General features: G+C 38.3%; 1 protein-coding gene across 3 annotated transcripts in view; it reads left to right on the forward strand.

Annotated features, from left to right (window-relative positions):
* The window catches only part of LOC132591162 (teneurin-3-like), a 1137496-nt gene that overhangs the window by 900013 nt on the left and 217654 nt on the right, over window positions 1-19829 (forward strand). For all 3 annotated transcript variants that reach the window (XM_060278723.1, XM_060278722.1, XM_060278724.1), the window contains one exon: window positions 15536-15608. The gene's annotated coding sequence lies outside the window, so the exon portion shown is untranslated. The remainder of the gene's footprint in view (window positions 1-15535; window positions 15609-19829) is intronic.

Raw genomic sequence — 19829 nt, forward strand, 5'->3', positions numbered from 1 at the left:
CATAGCCAACAACCAACTCCCGGATTGAAAAATAAGGGATCAGCAGCGGCGCGGCACCGGAAGTCACTTCTACGCATGTCTGGACATGCGTAAAAGCGACTTCCGGTGCCGCTCTGCCCGATTTCTGGTGCCCAGACATGGGCAGAGCGGCACCCGAAATTGGTTCTGTGCATGTCCAGACATGCACAAAAGGAGCCTCCCTGGCCGGTAGGAGCTGCTTTCTAAATCCGGGGGGTTTATGGGATTTTTAAAATTCAGGATAACAGCGGGAAACGGGTTTAAATACGGGGGTTTCCCGCGAAAAATGGGAGACTTGGCAGCTATGGCAATAACCCTGCAAGGGATGTGAAAACTATGGTCCTCCATAGTTGGCAAGTGAAATAGTACCATTTTACCTACCTCAAGGGTAGATTTGCTTGTCCAGTGTAGCATCACAGGGGCCAAACTCCTATACAGCCTGCAATGCTATTTACTACCCCTGTTGGCCTTTGAGTTATTCATTTGTTGTAGGAAATAGGTTTGCACTGTTCTGAGTTTCCCTTATGGACTGTTTAAGCTCAGAGAGTACACAAAACTGAGGAGGGGCCAGACTATTTCCTGCAAAAGCTACTCTTGTTTTTGTCCACTAGAGCAACCCAATGATGCTACAGTGGACAAGCAAATCTACCCTTCAAGTAGGTGCCATTGTACTATTCCCAACACAGACTTTAATCCTCAGATCTGAAAATGGAACATGTGCAGGAGCCATCAAACTGAACATTCTAGCAAGAAACAACTGACAGTTAGCTTCCTGACTCCAATCCTAACTCCCACAATCCTACATCTTTTGTTTCCCCAGCTCTTGTTATCATTTACCTGCTTTTCACTTTGGCGCTACAGACTTTTGTCTTGTACAAAGAGAATTTCCATGACCTATCATGTTTGTCTGAGTATCAGTACTGACACATGCATGGGTAGCTGTGACCCAGCTGAACTATCTTCCTCATGGGAATTTTTGCTTACTGGCTTGGTAGTATTCCCACATTAAAAAGGGGGCGAGGGTGGGGAGAGACATGACAGCTGTGTTATACTTTAATACAGAAAATAAAATATAGCTCTGCTTAGCTGTAGGCTTGCTGGGATCTACGAGACAATTACTACTTGGTGTATTAAGCATAGGGTAAAATATGGCAGTGGTGATCCCACCCCAGTACAGTTAATGGAACTTTTGACTTTATGGTGGCATGGATTGCATACAAAAGTCACAGTCAAGCACATAATTGGAGCTCCTAACCCCCTGAGTTCAAAAGAGTTTAAGTTTTTGTATCTGTTCACTGGACTGTGACTACTAAATGCTGAAGCCCACAGACAAGAAGTCTCCACAGTTCTCCACAACATATTGTTGTGAGCAGGGATTTTCACCTCTGACAAATATGGAAGTTCAGAAAAGAGAAAGGCTTTTTTGTGTTGATGAGCAGATACACCGAATGAGATTGCCCAGCAAAAGCAAGCTCACACCTCTCATTGAATCTGTATGCATACTTAAGGTACATATGTAAGAGGCTCATTTATAATTATGTTTTGGGAATGGTTCGTGTTCTTATGTAGCTGTATTGTTTCATACTTTCTGGATCATAGAGTTATGAAGGATCATCTAATCCAAACCCCCTCAATGCAGGAATATTTTGCCCAATGTGGGGTTTGAAACCACAGCCCTGAGATTAAGAGTCTCATGCTCTACCAGCTGAGCTTATATGTTCAGTGTTATAAAACAAGCACTGCTAGGAGTTGTTTCTTTTTGTTTTCCAATGTATTTCTTATCAATAGAAATTTGATGTGGCATGAGTAAATTTATATTCTGAAAGTGTGTCCCAGAGGGTGGGAGGAAATTATTATAGATAATACAGGGGCTTGTATCATGTCATGGAAACATGTTATGGAAACTCATATTTGGGCTGCCAATATGTGGGTAAGCTGTTCTTGAATGTAGAAAGGTGGCTAGGGCATGTGCACCAATGGAGAACAGAGAGGCTGAAGCTGTATACTCAAAAAGTCCCACTTAATTAAATGAGATAAGCATACACAGAACAGGGCATGGGGGTGTCATGAACTTAAAGTATGGTTCTGATAATTCTTCTTTGTTACCATCATAAAAGTTAATGGAACAGAGCTACATTTGTTGAGGTAGTTTTTAAAGCATCCACACATGTGGAGTATTGGAAGTTTGTTTACACACACACACACACACACACACACACACACACACACACACACTGACATTCTCAGCTGCTAGTGAAGCAGTTTCAGAGAAACCAATGGTATTTACAATGTGGAGCAATGGGGAACTGAAATTCTCACCCATACCTTTAAGCACCAAGTTGGAGTGTGTTTGGGTGCTGCTGTGAATAGATTGCTGCTCTTGGATGAGCACAGGCTGCTGATATCAGTAGGTGCAACTATCAGCAACCATGCACTTGCACGAATATTCCCACTGGCTCGTAAAGATGCAGACAAGAATTAACTCCCTCCATCTCTACACAGTGGCTGCCAATAGTTTTTTGGGTTTTTTTTCAAGCAAACCAGCTTATTCTTATTGGGCAAACTTAAAAGGAACCAGTTCTGTAAAAACCTCCAGTGATCTTCTAGCTAACTTCAAAATTCATTTGACAGTTTTAGCATTTTTGGAAGTTAGGAAAGAAGGTGATCCTGATATCAGAGGAATATTATTAGGAATGGACTTTACACTTTCTTTTGGGGGTGGGGGGAGAAGAAGGATAGTTCTGTAATACTTTTGTGTTCTGCCAAGAGGAAAGCTGGAATTTATCAGCTTCACTGTACAAATGGCAGGATGCCACTTACACAGGAGAAATTGATTTTCTGGACCTTTAAATAAATTGACTCCTACATTTGCTAGTGGCAGGAAAGGGGAAATGATGGGGCATCCTGGCAAAATCACCTCATAATCTGTCCCATCATTTTCTCTCCTCCTCTTTCCCACCTGCCCCTTGTTACATTTGAGACACATAAAGTGTCTAACACTCTTCCAAGCAGCAGCAGAAGAGGAACAGAAAAATCTCTTTGGTATGTCTAGTGCCTCTGATGTTTATATGCATCCAATAGCATAGTCAGCCCTTTAACAGTAAAAGGCTAAATAATCCAGTGACTAACTGCAAGAGGTATTCTAAATTTCATAGCTGTCAAGTTCTCCCTTTTTTAAGGGAAATTCCATTATGCTGAATAGGCTTCCTCGCGAGAAAAGGGAAAACTTGACAGCTATGCTAAATTTACATACTGTGAGCACCTTGGACCATAAAAGATAAATATCAACCTTTATGGAGGTTTTCGAAATTCATAAAATGGTGTACATGCTTTATTCAGAACAGACTCTTTGAAACTAAGGAACATGGCTAAGTTAGGCTCATTTATTTCAGTGGGTCTTCATTAAGTAAATCCATTGTTCCTATTCATATATTATATTTCCATACCTCCCTTTAAGAACAGTTGCTTGCTATAAGCCCAATAAAGGTGGAGAATTTACATCTTTGTACTTTGCCTAATCGGTCAGTTTTATGGACTTCATTCTTAGCCACATGCACTTTCCCAATTTACAGGCTGGCAAAGAAGATAGTTGAAATCAGGTTGCCCATGTACCCTTGGTTTCCAACTACATCATGAGTCAATGGTGGTTGCTCCTTGCTGCCCTCCGCGGGCAGCGAGGAGGTTCAGGCAGGGCAAAGCCAGGATATATGAGCCAAAAATCCTGGCAATGTTCCCCAGCAGGGTCTGGGGAGCTCAATGCATCCCACTGTGCCGCTCAAGCCTGTGTCTGCCAACTTGAAAGGCAGAGCGGGCATGACCTAGGAGTGTGTTCCTGCCATAGATGAGCCTCCGTCTCTGGCATGATTTGTGGTCGGTTCCTCCATAATTTGGACAATTGGCATTAATCAAGAGGCACTCATGGACCGACATATGCTAATGGGCTGCAATCAGTCAGCTGCCAAGGACTGGGCTTGGCTCGTTGAAGGTAATGTTTTCTTTGAAGCTTGAGAATCATTACAACAGCCAGGAAAGAAAGGGGAGGACCAGGTGCTTTGTGCTTTCATATCGTTTTCAAATGGTCTCTTTTCTTCTTGTCCTCCCCAGCAAAATGAAAGACACACATGTAGCCGCTGTTATGTTATTATGTTTGTTACTTTGGAAAAGATGGGGGAGGGTTTTGATTTATGCTAAACAAGGAACTTAACAAGGTTTTACTATGCCGTCCCCCCTCGACCAAGGCTGAATGGACTTTATTTAAAATTATTCCTGGACTGGACTAGGAGCTGTTGGTGCAATGAAAAAAGAATGAACTGCTGCTGAACAGATCTGGCAAAGAGGCTGAATTTGAGAAAAGATCTTGTTTTTAACTGTGTGTCGAGGAAGAACTCCAGAGTGGAATTTTAATGGCGGAGTTTGGATATGCATTCTGTGAGTTATTTATGGCCACTGCTCATATCCTAGCCACTAAACAGCAGAAGGAAGGTGACCCTGCAAAGAACTGAACAATGGAAGATAGTAATTATTTTTTCCCCAGCACACCAGATCTGGAACAACAATGTAAATGAAATAGTACACAGAGCTGGAAGAATGGTTTAACGGCAAGTGAAGGTTGTCAGCTGGACTCTGTGAGGAAATGATGATCAGGAGCAGGAAACCTATTTTAAGAAATTGTATTAAATTAAATTAGTTTCATTTGTAATAATTTTGAAAATTAATAAAAATAATTTGGAAAAAAGCTCGTGTACCCTCCCTTCTTCTTCCCCATAGCATATTGCAGACTCTCATATTTGCTGTCTTTTATTAATTGAAATGTTGATAACAATTCCCCTCCCTTAATATATCATTGTGAGCAGTATAATTATATTTTAATTTTTTATACAGTAGAATTATATTTTATTTTTAAACTTCCCTGAAAACTAATGCTGTAGAGAGCAGTACCAAAACCTTTTCATAAAATCAGTAGACTAAATAAAAATAAAATTACAGTATAGTACATTAAATGACACTCAAAGTGGTTGCTAATTTTGCTTCTGGGGTTGATTCAACTCAGTGCTGCTGTTCCTCATATACCAGAGATAGGATGGCATCTGCATATTTCCAGATCACGGCTTTGGAAGGGGGGGTATAATAGAGAGAGGAAAGTAGGCCTATTCACTTTTGCCCTGTTGCCAAGAAAGATGTGGGTGGAAGGAGAGATTGTGCCAGACCTGTTTCATGTGATAGCCATTCAGATATTTGAAGACTGAATAAATTTTTGCAGTCGTGAGCATCAAACTGAAATGCGGGGGGGTCAGGCCCAACTCCAGTCATTTGTTATCCCTTATCTTAACCCTACCCACTTCTTGGTCACCATCAAGCATAACCAAGATACACAGAGGTTTTTCATAGATAATAGCCCCAATGCCTGTGAACAGAATCAAGCAGCTTTCCTTTAAGTAGTATGTGTGCATTTCATGCATGTAATGTATGTCCTTCGCAAAAAAAAAAGTACTCAGGGTTTGGTTTACATGAGGAGCCTACAATACACAATATCCTAGCATACTGTTGATAAAAGGAGCATTATATCATGAATTTTGAGTCTTAATTTATAATGCATCTAAGTGTATTAGTTCTTAGGAAATCAGCAGCTATTGTTATGAGGGAATCATTTTGATCAATTGTCTGCCAATGTCTGGTTAACAACATATACAGTCCGCTGAATTAAGTTTCAGTTTCTACAATGTGTAAATAACAAAATCTTTGAAACTTCATCAGTGTGCTCCTCATTTCACCAGAACTAGTTGAATCTTGCCTCTGCAGTTGCGGCTATATTGGAAAAAACCTTAATCAGTTTTTGCCTTCTTTTACAGGAAATAAATGAATGTCTAAAAAAACAACTTTTGCACCAATAAAAAACTCACAAATTAGATTTCCTGCAGGGGCAAACTTTTTCAAAATAGATACACATTTTCCACAGAGACCAATCCTACATTTTTTGTCTTCCCTTTGATTGGCTTTCCCCTCTCATAATAGTATGAGGTTCTCAAGGGTAAGAAGAAAAGCAGATACTTGCCATTATGAGGATAAAACTCCTGCCAGTAAAAATCAGGTTTTGAAAGCAGAAACATTAGTAGTTTGACGTGCAGTGGGTTGGGGGGGGGTGTTTGTCACTGCAAATCACAAGGGAAAGGGGAAAAGGCCAATCTGCCTCCTCTAATAGCTGGTGTTGGTTTTGGATGTTATGTGTTGCTCCTTTGATAGCTCTCACATGCATATAACCTGTTATCAGCCTGTTGTAATTATGATGTATCATCTTCATGATTTGCCTCTTTGCAGCCTAATATATTATGATAGCTAAAGTGAGTTGCTCTGTTTATAATTGGATGGCTGCTATTGATATGGGTAATGGATCTCTCCTGTGAAATGCAAACAGCAGCTAGATGCTCAGCATGGAGGTAAATTAAGTACCTGAGCTACCTGGGAATCAGCAGGTAGGCCTCATGACTTAGTATAGGGATGTATTTTTTCTGGTATCTCAGCACATCTCTAATTGCAATTATATTTCATGCCCACCTTGTCAAAGTTCTTGTAGGAAGGTTGTATGTATCAGTCATTTAAATACAAGTATAAAAGCAAGACTTCATAGAGGTATATCTACTAATTTTACCACACACACACATGGAGAGAGAGGAAAAAATAAAACCGACAGCTTTACTTAACTTAAAAATAAATCACCCTTTTACCACATCACTGCAATTTGGTTGCTTAAAATGGTGTAATGATGCTAGAAAAGCATCACCATTCAGATTAGATTTCCTACCACCATGTTACTGTGTCAGTTTGTGTGAATCAGATCTTGGAATACAGGTATTTCTAGATCTGGAAACAGAATACACATTCTTTAGAGTAAAATGCACTTAAAAAAAAACAACCTACGACACACCACTTTATCAGTGGAATGTCATGCCTGATCTTACGTAAGTTTAGCTCGTAATCAATAGCATTAATACATCATTGGACATAAAACACTGGGGCGGGTAGGGGGAGAAGAAAGAAATACTGAAAGCAGGTTTCCACATAGTACATTGATTTTTGTTTTATTTGTGTAAACACAAACATAGTAGTAATGTGTGGAGTTGGTAAAATATTGATTTGATTTCCCTGGTTTTTAGTTCACTTGGGTTTGAGGTTGACAAGGGCAGTTATGTTCTGTAATTATCAGTCATCATACTTGTCTAGGCAGTGATGTCCACAAAACACTTACCAGATTTATTACATTGCTCTAAACACCTTTCACAATAAGCAAGAGAGAAGGAAATACTAAGGAAATACATTCCCTCAGTGTTCCTAAGAATTGAGATTTTAAAATAAAATTAAGATGCCTTGAGCTAAATTTGCTGATTACCATAAGCTTTTAAAACAATTTTGGTTGGTATCAGCTAATCCTGGCATGGATATAGAGGAGCAGTCCATCAAAACATTTCTATTCCCACCCCCTCGTCACATCCTTCTGGTGGCTTGTCTTTCAGTAGCTACAGGCAGGTAATATATCTAAAACCAAATAATATTTTACTGTATGATGATAACTTCTAGTTTGAAGTGAACCATATCTAGTAACATAATTAAATCTAGTGTGTGCAAAATAAAATCATTCTTAGTTTCAACTTAGATTTTACTAAAGGGTTACTACTGGTAATTTATGAGAATAAAATTCAGTTCCATATAATTGAGCTTAATTTTATCACTGTTCTCTTCAAAATATGGGAGAAACTATAATTTTCACCTGGAAATCTACTGCATTTTTGTGTTGTAGGTTACTTTAGTGCTGAACTTTCATTTAGGAGTAATCACTTGAAATAACTTGCTGTGATGATAGAGACATGCAGTTCACCGATTACAATTAAACCATGTGAACCATATGTTTCATAAGTGCAGTGGGCTTTGAAACTTTCAAAAGGTTTTACATTAAATTACACTGTGATTTCATTTTGCCTGGATTTTTTTATTCTACTTTAGAAAGCTAAAAGGTTTTTAAGTGAAGACTTTGGAACATTTTATTTATTTATTATATTTAAAAACCTTTAGACTTTACCTTTCCTCAGTAAGCCCAAAGCAGCTAACAACAATAGCTTAAAACCATTTAAAAAACAGATTGACAACTATAAATACAGAAAAGTATTAATAAACCAATAACATAGCAGTGGTGGGATGGAGGTACAAACCATCAGAAATAATTTAACTATAGCATTGAAACCACTTTAACACACACACACACATACCCCCCCCCAAAAAAAAACCCATAAAACTGCCTCCAAACATTGGTCCACAGTCTTCACTGTCTCCCTAGGATGAGATGGGGATATCTGCATACTGTACTGACAAATTTTAATGCCATGTCTCTGGATGACCTCTCTCAGTGGTTTCTTCTTCCCAGTGTAGATACTAAACAACCTGGGGACACGGGTGGCACTGTGGTCTAAACCACTGAGCCTCTTGGGCTTGCTGATCAGAAGGCTGGCAGTTCGAATTTGTACAACGGTGTGAGCTCCTGTTGTTCTGTCCCAGCTTCTGCCAGCCTAGCAGTTTGAAAGCATACCGGTGCAAGTCAATAAATAGGTACCACTGCAGCGGGAAGGTAAACGCCGTTTCCGTGTGCTCTGCTTTCCGTCATGGTGTCCCGTTGCACCAGTAGCAGTTTAGTCACGCTGGCCACATGACCCGGAAAGCTGTCTGTGGACAAACATCGGCTCCCTCAGCCTGAAGCAAGATGAGCACCGCACCCCATAGTCGCCTTTGACTGGACTTGACTGCCCAGGGGTCATTTACCTTTTTTATTTACTAAACAACATTGGGGTGTGGGTAAAATGGAACTTTGGGATCTGAGAAGCTATGATCAAGGCATCAGACAAGAGTTTCCTGGCAACATCTTCTTGGATCACACACACACATACCCAGTCCAGAAGGATACTGTGGTTAATGGTATCAGCAGCCACTGAGAGATCCAGCAGAAGCGACAGTAATGAAAAATTCCTGTCAGCAAGGAAGGCTTTGCATGGGTACCCCATAATAATCTATGCCCCGATCTAATCAGGAGAGTCTGGCACTACCTTCAAAAACATCTTGGCTCAGGTAGAGAGGCAGCTGAGCAGCCAAACTGAATCCTTATTTTGTCCCCCACACCCATCTACTAACACTTGAAACTAGGTGAAGACTGGGTACAGGGATCAGGGATATAGAATCCCAATAGGCTAGCACCATTCCATCTCTCTATCCTCCAGGTTCTGTCCCTGCTGCATGAATGTTGTACATAACTGAGAAAGGTTTATACCCCCAGCCTCATCCAGCCTGGTTTCTAAGATTGCTTGCCAAGTCAGCGTATTCATCCAGGAACAAGTCCTGTATGACAGAAGTTTTACCCTTAATCAACATAGCATTAAGCAGCACAGCTTTCAAACCACCAGGGGCTGTTACACATATGTTTGGAGGATATTTTGCTTGAACACAGCATCCAATACCCCAAATACTGCTTCAGTTAGGAATGGAGGAGGAATCCATTTTCAACTGATTTATACAAGGAATTTGGCAGTCCTAACCTGACCATGTTCGCCTGCCTCAGATCGCCTCTTTCATTGAGCATCTCCATTCATTTGAAGCATGCTGTATTACGATATATAGACTAAGTGAAAGCATCTCTGAATTTGAGCTAAATGGTCACTCTGATTACATAAATCATTTATAGGTAATTGTCTTATGCTATGACATATATAAAATATAAAGCACACATTAAACTAAAATTTGTATCTTTGGAGAAAGAAAAATAGCAACTATTCATCAACCCTCCCCCTGCCCCTGCAAACACACACACATTCCATATCCACACATGCCTACCTGCCTCCCAAATTTTCTCAGGTATTTTAGTCCCTCTTTGTATCTCACTACCCCCACAAAATGAATTATCCCATTACTATTAATTATATCATTATTGTTGAGATTGCACATTTTCAAATGTCATGAGATAGAGATAATCTTTTATCAGACTTTCTCATCAAATATTTTTCTGATTTTAATTTAAAAATTAAACTATGAATTTTCACTTACTTGAAGCCATTTCACTACAAAGCCATTTTGTTGTCCATCCTTTACTATGGTAAAGGACATTATGTATTTCTTTACAATGTGTTACAGTTGATGTAAGTCCTAATAGAGTATCAAAGGATGCAGCTGCAGTGTTGATTTTAAAAGCCCTGGCACACTTGTCACCAGTATGCTGGTGTTTAAAATCCACTTTTATCAAGAGACTACATTGTTAACCTAATTTAATTGGCATGCTTGTGCTAGCACTTAACAATAGATTCAAGGATTTTTGGCGGGGCGGGGGTGTTGTGAGAAGACATTTGTTGATCAGATGCCTAAATATGCCTGTTCCTAAAATTTATAATTCACAGGTATTTGGTTTATAACTGTGTAGGAGGAACCATATGGACTTACAATATTATTTTAATTACCACAGTAACTCACGGGAAAGGATGGTCATCACTCGGTGGTAGTAGGTAGCCTGTGAAACATCCCTGACTGAAACCCTGGAGACAGTCGGTGTAGACAGTTTTTTTTTTAAAAAAAATATTTAATCGTTTTTTGATACAAACATCAACCACAAAAGACACATACAAAAAAAAACCATAATAACAATAATGACACAATTTGACAATTCAGAATTTGAATACACTGATACATCTTTTTAAACAATATTTTCCCACCTCTCTCCTCCCCCTACTTCCCACCACTATCCGCCCTATTGCTTACCGTAAATATTTGTTCCAGATTTCTTCATAGTTATCCATTTTATTTTGCGTCGACATGCAATTCGTTCGTATGTAGCTAATCTGTCCATATTATCAATCCATGTGCTCAATGGAATCTTTTTGCGGCTCTTCCAATTCTTCAAAACAAGCTTTTTTTGCTTCTAATATAGCACTGTACATCCATTTTTTTGACCCCTTGAAATCTCCCATGTTTCCGGAATATAATTTAGAATTAAATTCAGTTCCCCTAAATAACAATTTCTTTTTATTACTCTTGCTATAAATATCTTCACCTCACACCAAAATGATCTTATCATCGGGCAGTTAATCAACATATGTACTAAGTTCGCATTTTTACTCCCACAACTCCAGCAGTTGTCTGCACTTGTTATTTTCTTCTGGCATAGTTTTGCTGGAGTCCAGTGAACTCTGAATATTATTTTGTTGAATAAGTCTTAGTCTTATATCCATAGGGGCTATTTTATACTTTACTCCCATATACCATTTGTCATCTGTACCCCTAACTCTTCACTTCATTTTTGTCTATCATATTCTAAATCATATTTCTTCCTGTTGAGTAGGGTTTTATATAGTGCAAGTGTAGAGTTTTTTGTTTTTGTTGCAGCGATTAACTCTTGTAGCAGCATGGTTGTTTCCGATGCTGCTATAGCGTCAGGGCCAAACTGCCTTTCCAACTTATGTTTCAGTTGGTTAATCCATACTGTACTTGCAAAGTCTTATATTCCACAAATTTATAATTTTCATCAATTAATTGATTCAATGTCAAAATACCTTTTTTCTCCAATTTTGCCAAATTATTACTTGATTTCCAATTTTGGGTTGGCCCATGTTGTTAATTTCTCATGCTGATAGGGATCATCCTTATTATTTTTATTTATATTCATCCAAATTTTTATAGGTGTTTTAATAGTCTCCAGCATAATAGGATATTTCATAAAATTGGAGCCGAGTTTAGTCCACCCTACAAGAGGTTCAAAGAAACTATATTCGAGAGTAGCCCAATTGGGATTCCTGCTAGCTCTCCAATAATTAGTCTTACTCAGCAGGTAAGCCTGATGATATGAATCCATATTTGGGAGCCCAAAGCCGCCTTCCTTAGTTGGAAGTTGCATTTTATTTTTGGTGGCTTTGTACCCCACAGACACGATCTAAATAGTTGATTAATTTTTGGAAGTATAAATTGTGAATATATCCTCATAGACAGTATTGAGTTTGATGGACCCGTGGTCTGACTCAACATAAGGCAACTGGTTCCTGCTTATAAATGCACTTGCATTATCAATATGAATATCAACAGTCCCTTTCTAGTACAAGGTCATCCATAGGAGGAACCAAGACCAGTTCCATGCCAAAGCTAGGCCTGTATCTAGACCAAAATATGTCAAGATAATCAGTTTCCTCAAAAAGTGCCATTACCTTGCACCCCACAAAAGGAGATACATAGTGACACAGGCCTGTCTCTCTGCTACAGGTAGCTAGCCTACCTAGAAGCTTTAATTACCATAGAAGAGGTTGCTTTTGGGAAGTAAGCCAGAATAAAAGCACATGTCAAACACACTTTGGATCTCTTCCTTCTCCATTGTAAAGGTGCCCACCTTGGATACTGAAGTGTATGAGTTAACATATTTTGTTATATAGCTTTTGTAATAGAGATGCTGTTTTTCTAATAAAAGTTTTCCTTACTTCATTTGATGCATTTGACTGAAATCGCTGACAAAATAACTCTTGTCTCCTGCAACCATAAAATTTTGGCCTGTTTGGAGTGGGTTTGATGGAGGCCTCTCTTGACAGGAGTTTCATAATTAATTTGGTCGATCAGGTACTCCGTAGGGAATACAGCTGCAAATTCTCCTTCAGTGTGCATATGCACGCACATACACATAGAAGGCTATCTGTACTGCAGGTGGTCCAAAATAAGGGAAAGACAGACATTTAAATAATAATGTTGTCCTTGCAAGCACAATCTCTTCACATTATTGTCAATACAAATGCAATTGCTTTCCTTTATGTTAAAGTAAATAACTTATATACTTTCATTTAAGTATTCACCTCATTTATTAGGATAAAATCTTCTGTCTGGGTTAGCTGGCATGGAGCTTTATTGAAATGCTACTAAGAATTGGTAAGGAATTTGGCCTTGACTCATGCTAATTTAAACAATATATTCCACATTTTAAGGTCCCTTTTTAATAATGTTGTTAAAGATTATTTTAAAATAGTATTCTTGTTTTGAATTAAGCTGAAACAATGGTATACAAACAGTATGTTTTCTTGCATTCTTGTGTCTTGGTTCTTTTCTGTTGTTATATGATTCGGAAAGCTATGTTGCACAATTAATTTTTTGGCTCTCATACAACATACCCACTGGAAGTATTACAGACTGTACAATATTTTGACTTCAGTCAGTTTAATTAATGCCAAGTTGAGTTGGAAAGGGTAAAGGCACAGTGCCTTGATTATCATGTATATATTTTGAACAGGTGCCCATAGATTATATCAGAGGGAGGACAGTTCTTTAATGTTACCTTGTCATATGATACCAATTATTTTAAGTGTGTGTGACATATAGTTGACACACTGTAAATGGGATGTTGCCTCTCAGCAGGTTTCATTCCTAAACCTGCTGAACTTAAAAAAAAGGGGGGGGCTTTTATAGTGAAGAACAATATGCCATAAAAATATTTCCATTCATTAAAGGTATAATCCATTAAAATCATGGTAAGATTTGCCATTTACTTCAGTGGAATTTGAGTTGCAACCTTACAGTGCAGTCTTCTGTGTTTTACACAGGTGTGCCTTTTAATTCAGTGTGATTTATAACTAGGTAAATGCATATAACTGGTTGAAATGTTTTAGTTTTGCATAATCTGAGCTAATTAGAAAAAGAAAAGCATAAGCTTCAAATGAGGCTCATTGAAACTACATACTGTACACATATGTAAATGTTTGCAACACTTACATAAAGTAATCTTAAATAATCTACAGTTATATTTCTTTTTAATTTTATACTTCAACCATGCCTCAGGAAAGAATACAAGAAATGTAGGCAGAAAATCCAGAACGAATGACCTTTTGATAAAATGGATGTTTGCATCAATGCAACATAGATTTTGCAGAGTTAATACTCAGACTCTTATCAGTTAGAAAGTGTAGACTCTCCCTCTCTCTCTCTCTCTCTCTCTCTCTCTCTCTCTCTCTCATTGCTTCTAAACATGGAAGGAAGATATCTAGACTGTAATGGGATTTAAACATTACACAACTTTGTCAGACTGAAATCCTTTCTGCAAATATGTATGTATGTATGTATGTATGTATGTATGTATGTATGTATGTATGTATCCCCCTGGCCACTTAATAAAACTATTTTCCCATACATTGTGGGTTTCCAGTTCTTTTAAAACTGCATGACAGGAAGGAATTCAGTAGATGAACTGCTTCAGCATGCAGTGATAAAAGTAAAGCTAAGGTGAAATTTCTCTTGACTTTTTCTTTTTTAACATATTTTTGTTTTTGACAGACACACTCTTAGATCATCCTAATAGTGTTTCTTTGAATATTCTCACCACTTTTTGGTTTAAGTTATATATACGGTAACTCTGGTTGTGCTCATAGGTGCCAGATCTAGGGGTCTGGGGCTCTTGGGGCCCTGCAATCTTTTTTCTTTTTCTTTTTTGAGCCCCCCCCCCCCATTGTTGAGGCCAAACATAGAGCTGGGTGCAGAGTGATGTCTCACGTACGAGTCGTCAGGCCACTGTGTCAGGCTCCCTCAATGTTCTTCGGCAGATGGTTGTGCCATCATAATGCATCTTAAGGTGCCATATTTTCAACTGTCCTCCACCTACATTTATTCCCACCCACTGATTCCCCCCCCCCTGTAGAACAGTGAAAGCTGCATTAACTTCATTTCCTATGGATGACACTTTTGTATAGGCTTCAGCCAGGACTGTTAAACTTTTCCCCATTTAGGAACAGATAACTTGAGCTGAACAAATATATCTAAATTGATCCTTGCAAAAATATTCTCCTAACTTGGCCAGAGTAAAAAAAGATAATGATGATAAACATATGTTTGTTTGTAGGTTATTCACATTGAGGGAATGTTACTTCTATGGTGCTGAAAGTAATAACAAAATGTTGCATTCGTGTAATATATTTTGTGTGCCCATAAAATACTTGAGACTATGTTAAATAATTGCTGAATAATAAACTGACAGAACAATCCTAATGGGGGCCAGGGAAGCATGGAGTATTGAAATGACTGTTATGCTCACAAGCAATGGTACCTCACACCAGCCAGGGCAGATTGTGAAGGTGTTTTGTTCTTGTTGTTTGCTTTTGTTACACCAGCGATAGGGGAATGAAAAGATGCCAGTGCTCTGACTAAAATCACAATGTTTCAGGTTTTTCTAGTGGTGATAGCCAATGGAACAACAACTGGTGATGATGGAATCCCCTCACCAGCATTGCTCCTTTCCCTGGGCAGAGAGAAACCTACCATACATACCATCCTAAGTTTCCAAATCTAATGCCAGATTCACCAATGGCCAATAGTATTTTTACTGAAGGCGTTTTCACACATAAGAAGAACTTGCAGGATATCACTGCATCAGTGGGGCAAATCTGGATACTATTGGCTGTAACACATGTCAAAATACTTGCAAAAAGATTTTTGGAATTCCTTGGTAACTTCCTGTTTTGTACTATGTGTCTTACAGAATTCCTCTGTGCCCCACCGGAATACCTTTTGTCATAAGCAGAAAACACAGAAAGTGTTCCGAACAGGAAGAGGTAGGACAAAACTTTCAATTTGTTATATTGTTACAAGGCCCATTGTTTTTAGTAACTGTAGTCAAGACAGTACTGTACTAGAAAACCTTAGCACACCAATTTGACTGTTTACAAATATTTGTTTACCATCCTTTACTAGTCTTCGAACTTGATTTTCATTTTTTAAATCTTTTAAAAAAATATTTTACTTTTTTCTACCATTTTAAAAAGATGTAGTATGTTTAGATTTTCATTTTTAAAATAACCATCATTTGCAGAATTCCCTTGCTCACATTCCTTTAGACTGCACCAGTCTGGTATTGGAGTAAAATGCACCTCAAAATGTACCTGCAAGTAAATAATAATAATTAAATCATGCCAACATTGAGACTTTATCTTCTCCAGCAAAACAGTTTTGTTACATGTAAGTCATTTGGGTGAACAACACCCACAAGGTAAAGTACAAAAATCTAGGCAGTATGTGCAGTCTAATTGACCTGACAGTATTTGAAACATGAAAATATATTGCTGAAGTATAGAAGTGAAATAATAGTGAGTTATGGGAATAAGGAGTCTCATGGAATTAGCAGCCATATCACATGTACTTGAGCAGCTATGTACAATCAACACATTTCACAAATGGATTAATTGTAGGACATAAAACACATTGTTGGTGTGATTTTCTGATATTGTATCAAACATATAGATGACTCTTCCCTTTTTCTTGGTGTCAACAGTGACAAGCCCTACCAATGGCTCTGTGTCTAGACTCACCCAGAGTTTGATCAAATTTAGTCCTAGTTCTACTGGGAAGAGAAATATATTTTGGAACAAGAAAGTCATTGTGGGTTATTCAATATGGGCATTTAAGCAGATATTGCCTACCATTTTTTAAAACACAGGCACACAATTGACCACTGTTCACACATTCTGAAGTGTATATGGGCACCAGTTCACCAGCTCATCCACACCACCCTGAGTTTTATTAAAATGAAGAATGATTTCTGCGTTGAAAGTTTAGTCTGAGGTCTCTGTATCATTATGTGTTGAAGGAACAAGAATCACTGCCCTTCCTTTCTTTGGAAACTTACGTGTGTTAAATCTTAAAAACCAAAAATGTTGCTGTGGACATTTCTGGTTTGGGGTTAAGAAACTGGTTGGATTTCTGTTTTTATGGTTTTCTCCCAATCTGCCAACCAGTATCAGGTTTGTCATAGCTAATCCCTTGGTCAGTAGTGGAGAACTTATCAGTTATATTTTATCCATGTGTTGTTATCTTTCTCACCCTCTGTCTGGTCTTTGCATGTTCTTTCTTCCTCACATATATGTATGCATCATTTTAAAAAATGATGTTTTGAAATTGCAATGTAGTCAGAATTTTATGCCATAATTTCATGTTTGAATGGAATATGCTGCCTCCTTTGAATAGCACTAATCGCTCATCGTTGTAGTATTCTCAAATGGCACAAAACACGGTAGAAGTTTGTTAGCAAACATATCCCAAAGGTCACACATAGGGGCAAGTTGGTCTCTTCCATTGGTGATTCATATTGAAGCTGAATCTTAGGGATTCTTTTTGAAGGAGTCTAGTGACATTGTGCTCCAGACATGTTGGGGGAAAGTCTCAACAAATGTTGCAGAAGAGGGGTCATCTAAAAGAGTTGTCATATTCTTGGGCTGGGGTACTGGGTTTTTTTGGGGGGGGAGGGGTTGTTGTTATTGATATTAATGTTGTTCAGTTTGGTTGTATATTTATTGATATTTGATTTATTGATGTTTGATTTATTGTTTATTACTACTTTTGTTATGTGCAGGGTCCCTTCATGATAGTCACAGTCATGCTGCCTTCCAAAATTATACAATAATCTTATGCAGATCTCCATGTGTTTCAACTAGATCTACTATTTTCTGTGCATGTACATCAGCGAATTATTTAGAGATTTAAGTTGTGTTTTCCTTGAAGCTGTATGTAACAAAATTTGCATACTATTTTCCTGAAACCGAAACCCCTTGTGTTTTCAGTATCCCTAAATGCTTCACTTTAGAACATACAGTACAAAACTCCTCCTCTTCAGTGCTCTTTCTGTGCTCCTTCTGCAGTGACCCTAGAAGCTGCAGTAGTTCTCAGTAGTTGATTCACCTCCTCTCACACTGGCTCCAACCAGTGCAAAGAGTGAGAAGACTTCTCAGTGGCTAAAAAAACTCCCCTTTCATGCTGCTTGGGTGGCTCAAGGATGCTGGAGGCTGGGACCCTACATAAGAAAGCTTTGCTAGCAACTTTTCCTCAGCCCTTCTGAAAAGGGTAGAATTTGAGCTTTCAGTAAATTAATGAGGCATGTAAATGGCAATTTACACATTGTTGATGATTATCTGGAATAGGGAGTCATGGAAGACTGACAAAATAAGTTTCATTCCCCCCCAACTGTCATTGGTGTATTTGACCCCCAGTAAGAGTTTTAAAAGACAATAAATGAACATCTGGTGATGTGCTGTAAGGCAGAGAATTGGATGAAGCTGGGGGGGGGGTGATATTGCCACCTAGGAATTTTCAGGGTCAAGCTAGACATGAAAGCAGCAGATCTGCTACATTTTAGGGCTAAATAAAGCTCCTGCTACACACTATTGAGGACAGGGTATGGTTTTAACCCCTTCCCCATACCATTTCACTCATCTGAGTCCTCCCAGCTCCAAAACAACAGCATTTATAACATGGAGAAAATATAGGAGGGTCCCTGTATGTTTTGGCCCAAGAGGCAAATAGTTCCAGAGGGTGATTTGGATTAGGAAACTGGCTTGGGTTGAAAGAATTCTCCCATGGCTCTGATCTGAATCAAGGCTCAGCGCAGTTCCATTTAATTTTTTTAAAACCACAAGATATCTACTTAAATATATCTGCTTGTCTTTTCCAGTCGCACCGAGTCTAGTACCTAAAAATGTCACATTAGTTGCTAGGAATTTGAAATATTTTTCCACCCTCAAGGCTAGATTAGATTACTCTTTGGGTTCCTTCCAATCCTTATAAGACTGTCTAGAGCTAAATTTTGAGTTTGATACATTCACTTTTTTCTGTTTATTGGAGTCAAACTACCGGTATTACCGTTTATCTGCACTTGCCCACACCATTTCCTTCTTCCCTTTATCTAGTCTATGTATACCTTTTTACTTTTACTCTTTGTTCCACAACCTTTTAATGTAGAGAATGAAGGAGACAAAATGCAACAGAACAAATTAATGTACTAAACTTCATGATATTATCATGATTTTATGAAGATCCATACTGTACCATGCTATATCACAGCTGATATAAAGTGGGACCTTGCTGGGTTGCAAAATATTGATGCATGTGGTATGTATTAAAATGCTGCAACTTTCTCAGTATCCACAATCCTAAAATTAAAAAGCCACTGAGTTATGATTATGTGTACTGTCCATGACTTTGAAGTATTTTATTTTGTATCAATCTGGTGATCAGCAGGTCTTGATTATTTTGAACAGCATTTATGTAGCAACCATGGAGACTTGCAGTTGTACATGGTTAAACGCCCCTTGGCTATACCTCAATGAGTTTTCTCAATAGTAGCCAAGATTCCATAAATTCAGAGCTCATGAACCTTGAAAAAAGGATAAATGGGATTTGGTGAGACTAACATAGCAGCCACTTTTACCTTTAAAATGAAAAAGTGTGAGGGATTCATTTAAACTGGTTTTTGGGATTTACTAACTCCAAAATGAATTGTACTAGGAAGCTTTAAAAACTGAGGGCATATTGGGGTTATACGTTCTTGTTATTTTCTGTGCAGTAGTATGCAGAAATATATCGTTTAGGGAATAATAATAAAAATCAGAGTTTATTGAGATGCAGCCCTCCCAACTCTTTCTTCTCATCCCCTTTCCTTTAATGCAGTGGCATACCATACACCCAAACTAGCAAACAATGGCCAGTGCAAATAATAGTTTGTTGCATCTAGATAAAACAGCAAATTATGTGTCGAAAATGTGTGCACTTCAAGAGAGGTGACATGGTAGTCCCGTCGAGAGCATGTGGCTAAAATTAAAAAAGAAATTAAAAGAGGGTTATATTGTAATCAGCCCTGTGATCTTCAGATGAAGGGTGGTATAGAAATGGAATCAATAATAATAAATTGATCATCATAAAGGGAGAATCCAGTCAGTTGGACTTTGATAGCTAGGAAGACAATAAAATCTATTCTAATTTGTAATCATCTTGATAACAATGTCAAT

This window comes from Zootoca vivipara, chromosome 9, assembly GCF_963506605.1.
Source record: "Zootoca vivipara chromosome 9, rZooViv1.1, whole genome shotgun sequence".
Classification (NCBI taxonomy): Eukaryota; Metazoa; Chordata; class Lepidosauria; order Squamata; family Lacertidae; genus Zootoca; species Zootoca vivipara.